Here is a 5,529-nt window from a genome sequence, read left to right as displayed (position 1 = left end):
CCTTGGCTGGTCACGGAGTCTTGCTTTTCCCTCTCTGAGAAGGCTTTGTGCGTGCGGAGGGTTTTTACAGTCACCATCTTGATGAATCGTCACAGGCCTGGGAGATGGGTTTAACTGCCATCTCCATTTGACAGATGAGGAAGCAGATTCAGAGAGGCAGAGTCTGATTTTGAGGAGCCTTGTGTCTGGGTTAACTCTGGCTGTCTTCTTAGCATTGCCTTTTGGGGGGCTCTCTCATTCATAGAGGAGCTTCACAGACTCCCTATAAACACATGGAAATGCTGAATGGCCAAGTTAGAAGCATACTAGAGCCTCACCTAGTACAACTTCCTTGTTAGACACATGGGGAAACCTAGGACCCGCAAGTAGCAGGGGCCTATTAAGGACGCACAGAACCCAGGACACCGGGGACCTAGTCCAAGGCCTTCCAACGCCCTAGGCTGTGCAAGTGCAGACTTGGTCCTGAAAAATGGTCCCTGCTGACCACAGGGACAGTCAGGCTGGAGGTGGGGCTTGAGGACAGCTAGCCCAGGCAGAGGATTGGGCTCTTGAGCAGGAGGCCTTCCAGGGAATGACAGAACCATCCCTAAGACCCTGGATCTGTTCTGGACCCCTTACAGCTTGTATGTCTGTTAGAGAAAAAGTTCTTTGAGAAGCTGCCGTATCAGCTCTGCCTTTGACCCCAAACTGGCTTTCCTCTGCTCTATCAGCCCCACAAAAACAGGGAATTTGACGCCAAGAAAAAAGTCATTCCGAAGTCAGCTGTCAATAACAAGCGGTCACTGGACGGGGCATCCATCTCCACCCCCACCCTCCTAGCTAGTCTCCGCCCCGCCCACCACTACTAGCCAATTCCCGACGGGCCCGTCTTCCAACTCTGAAGCGGTAACCTCCTGACCTCTAGTGGCGAGAGCGAGGAACTGCATCTCCCGGCCCGCGCATGTCCTCCCTTTGTTCCTTCTCCAACCGACAGAACCTCCCGATGCATGGACTCTGGCTGTCTTCGACGCAGACTCGTGCACTGCTTACCACCGTTTTGCTATCATGTGGCGACTGCAGAAACGGTCCTGAAACTGCAGCCCCCACACACAATTTTTGTACTTTCGTCCGACTTACCCGAAGGTGTCCTTTTTAAGTCTTATTTGTTAATATTTATAATGACATATAATCCAAAGTAAATGGAAACATTCATTGCAATCATATGAGCTCGACAGACTCATCTTAATGGATCTGAATAGGTGGGCAGGAAAGGACAAGAGTCTGGCAACAGGGACTTATTCTGCACATTGTCTCATTCACTCTGCACCAAGAACTCACTAGAGATACATGCCCACATTACAGATGGGGAAGATTTTTGTATGCAATCACAGCTGGTAAGTGACAGAACCAGGAGCCAACTCATGCCTCCTCAAACTACTTCTGCTAACCCTAAAGCATTAGGCCAACCGCTGTCAGGTGTGAACTCTAAGGCCAGCCACTGGTCTAGGCTCCCGGGGCAGATTCGCAGCAAGATGGTCGATGAACAGTAAATGTATGTTAAAAGATGAACATGTGGGCAGGGGAGGTTGGGCTTAAAGAGGAAGGTGAGCTGGGCCTCCAGAGAAGGTGACTTTTGAGTTTAGACTTGGAGGAGGTGAAGCGGGGAAAACTCTGGAAGACGTGAAGTGTTCCAAGTGTAGGGACCAGCCAGTGCCCCTAGAGGTGGGGGCAGGCTTGGTGTGAATTGTAAGACCAGTGGAAGTGGGGCAGGCTGGGGCAAGGGAAGAGAGGTAGATGGAAGCACGAGACGGGACTGGATCAAGGAGGACTTTATAGTCTGTGCCTTGCATTCTCATGAGATGAGAGCTAAAGCCGGCTCACCTATGAGCAACCTGTGGTCTGTGATGATCAGGTCCAGTTTGGAGGTCCCTCTGGTGGTGGCATGCCATCAGATCCAGGGTTCAAGATCAGTATCCAGGGCAGTGGTAGCTGGGTCCTAACAAGAGCCATGTGAAGCATGATTTTGGTCAGTGCCTCTCTTAGCAACCACCTTTGTACCGGCCTAATTTTCCAGGCCTCGCGTCCATTCTCTGAAGTACCTGATACCTTCCCAGTGCATTCCTTTTCTGCTTACATTAACCAGAGTCAGATCCTATTATTTTCAACAAAGAAACCTGCCTGGTGCCTTGATGCAGTCTGATCATCTAAGCCTCAAGCATCACCCTTTGTGAGGTCTGCCTTGACAACCTCAGTCAAATTTCCCTGCATCACCCTGCTTTCTTTTCTTCATGGCACTTACCACAGAAGTTGCCTTGTGTATTTGCTGGTGCCTTTCTCCCCTCGCTAACCTTCATGAGAGTAGAGGCCCCCATCTGTCTCATTCACCCCGGTAACCCTAGACCAGGACTGAGCACAGAGCAGGCCTCTAATTACAGTATTTGTTGAATGAATGGATGAAAGCTGCCATCATGGACATTGTTCAAAAGGAGCCAAATCCATGTGTCTGGAGCAGGTGATTGTGATGATGTTGGGTCCAAGCCCAGGTGAGTATGCATGACTCCTGTTAGCTCCACAGACTTCTGGGGTACAGATGACAAAGGACATCAGGTACCAGTGTTCTCTGAGAAAGGGAGAGAACGAGAGAAGCAAAGGAGACAGAAAGGAAGAATGGGAGGAGGGTCAAGGTGGCAGAATAAGAGGATATGGAGCTCACCTCCCACCACATCAAAAGTACATCTACATGTGGAATAAACCTCACCGGAAACTAACAGGAAACTGGCAGGACTCCTGTATAACCAATGCTGCAAGAAGAAAGTCCCACGTAACCAGGAAGGCTGGGAAGGAAGCACTGGGTCAGGACCTGGGCCCTTGGAGGGGACTAAGAGGAAAAGTGAGCTGGCACAGGTGGACACTCACCTTGGGGGGTGGACAGGTTGAATCACTGACTGGGCGTCCCAGTCCTCGGGTCCTTTGCAGAGGACGCAAGAGCCTGTGGCTGCACGGAGAATGACTGGGGCAGACAGTAGGCTGGAGAAGCCTAGACCCCACTGGTGACGAGTGGGCAGTGCTGGCTTACCACCAGACAGGGCAGGAAGAGGTCTGCCCGAATAACTGCCACCTTGCCATAGCCCCTGACTCGGGCTGAGTAAGCACACTGGCCCCACTCACTCCACACCACAGCCTGGCACTGAATCTAGGGCAGCCAGATCCTGGGAAGAGATCTGATGGAAGGACACAGAGGTGGCCAGGGGACCTGGGCCACTGTAGGTGCTTATTCAAAACAGCACTGTGGAAGCAGCCCAGGCTTCTGATGACATTGCAGCCACTTCAGTCCTTGCAGCCAAAACACCATGATTGCCAAGCCGGCCCCACCCGCTCCACGCCACAGCCTTACACTAGAGCTGAGACCACAGCCAGGGTAAAGACATCGCTGATCTGGTTCTGAGCAGGACTGCAGATGCTTACACACGCAGCCATCGACTCTGCAAGCACACCGACCCTACTTACTTCAGCACTCCCGTCCTTTGGGGGAGAGGTTGCAGGGCGGGGAGAAGGAAGAATACACACTCGAAGGGAACAGAGCCAGCTCCAGCCCAACGCTCAGGGCTTTCACGCCAGCAGCCTGAGAGCAGACAGGAAGTCCCTCCTCACACCCTGCAGTCTCTGGTTCCTCCAACACCAGCCATACCTGCTATCAAGGTGAGAGTTCTCAGCACATCCTGAGGAAAGACAGGGGTTGGCATTCACATCAAGTTCCACCCTCACACCAAAGACAGCACACACTGTCCACACAGGGATGCTCCCACATAAAAACACCCCTTCAAGACCACAACATGTAACTGTTCCACCTAAATTCACAGAGACAGAGAAAGTTAAGTAAAACGAAAAGGCAGAGGAATTACTCTCAATCGAAAGAGCAAGAGAAAAATCTTTTTTTTTTTTTTAAATTTTAATTGGAGGCTAATTACAATATTGTAGTGGGTTTTGCCACACATTCACATGAATCAGCCATGGGTGTATATGTGTTCCCCATCCTGATCCTCCCTCCCACCTCCCTCCCCATCCCATCCCTCAGGGTCATCCCAGTGCACCAGCCCTGAGCACCCTGTCTCATGCATCAAACCTGGACTGGCGATCTATTTCACATATAATATACATGTTTCAATGCTATTCTCTCAAATCATCCCACCCTCGCCTTCTCCCACAGAGTCCAAAAGTCTGTTCTTTACATCTGTGTCTCTTTCGCTGTCTTGCATATAGGGTCACTGTTACCATCTTTCTAAACTCCATATATATGAAGAGAAAATCCTTGAAGAAATAATGGAACAGAGATAATCAGTCTATAGACAATGAATACAAAAGGTCAGTAATAAAAATGCTAACTGAATTAAGAGAGTAGATCCAAGCACAGATCAGTTTAACAAGGGACTAGACATTATAATAAAGAATCAAAAATTGATAGTGCAATCACTGACATAAAAAACACTCTAGAAGCAATAAATAGCAGACACTGATACTTATGCAATTTATGACACAGAAGAATGCATAAGTGATCTGGAACACAGAATAATAGAAATTACCCAACCAGAACAGAAGAAAGAAGGGGGGGGGGGCGCGGAGGGAAAGAAAGAAAGAAAGAAAAAAAAGAGAGAAAACAACATACAAGATCTATGGGATAATATAAACTGTACCAATATGCACATTATAGTGGTTCCAGGAAAAGAGAAAGGCATCAAAGCTGTACTTGAAGAAATTACGGCTGAAAACTTCCTAAACCTAAAGGAAACAGATACCCAGGTACAGGCAGCAGAGTCCCAGACAAGATGACTGCAGACCAGCCCACACCAACGCACAAAGGTAGCAAGAGAAGAGTCACACGCAAAGGAATCCCACGAGGCCATCAGATCATTTCTCGGCCAGAAACTTCACAGGCCAGAGGCAAGTGGCATAATATAGTCAGTCTTAAAAGGGAAAATCCTGCAACCTAGGGTACTCTACCCAGCAAGATCTTCATTTAGAATAGAAGGAAAGAATTTCTCTGACAAAAACTAATTCAGTAATACTAAACCTACCCTAAAAAAATTTGTTGTTGTTTTCTCTAAATGGAAAAGAAGAGTCTATAGGAAAGGGAAAATCCCAATAGGAAAAGCAAACATATAGTAAGGATTAAATATCACTTAAATTAGCCAGTACTTAAATTGTTTTAAAAACTGTAAAAGCAACTACAATAAACAGTAAAAGGATAAGCATGAAGAGGTAAAATGATATCAAAACACAAAATGGAGTAAAAAAAATGTAGATCTTTTAGACTATGTTTGAACTTAAATGATTATCAGTTTAAAACAATTAAATATAATTACAGGTTAACATACATTAACTCCATGGTAACCACAAATCAAAAACCTACAATAGATACACAAAATCAAAAATAACACAAGCATACTACAAAATAAAATCATGAAACCACAATGGGAGAAAAGAATAAAGAGACAAGAGAAGAACTGCAAAGACAACTGGAAGACAAGTAATAAAATGGCAGTAAGGACATAC

Source organism: Muntiacus reevesi, chromosome 18 (genome assembly GCF_963930625.1).
Source record: "Muntiacus reevesi chromosome 18, mMunRee1.1, whole genome shotgun sequence".
NCBI lineage: Eukaryota > Metazoa > Chordata > Mammalia > Artiodactyla > Cervidae > Muntiacus > Muntiacus reevesi.
The sequence above is the reverse complement of the archived record's forward strand: the minus strand, read 5'-3'. Positions refer to the sequence as shown.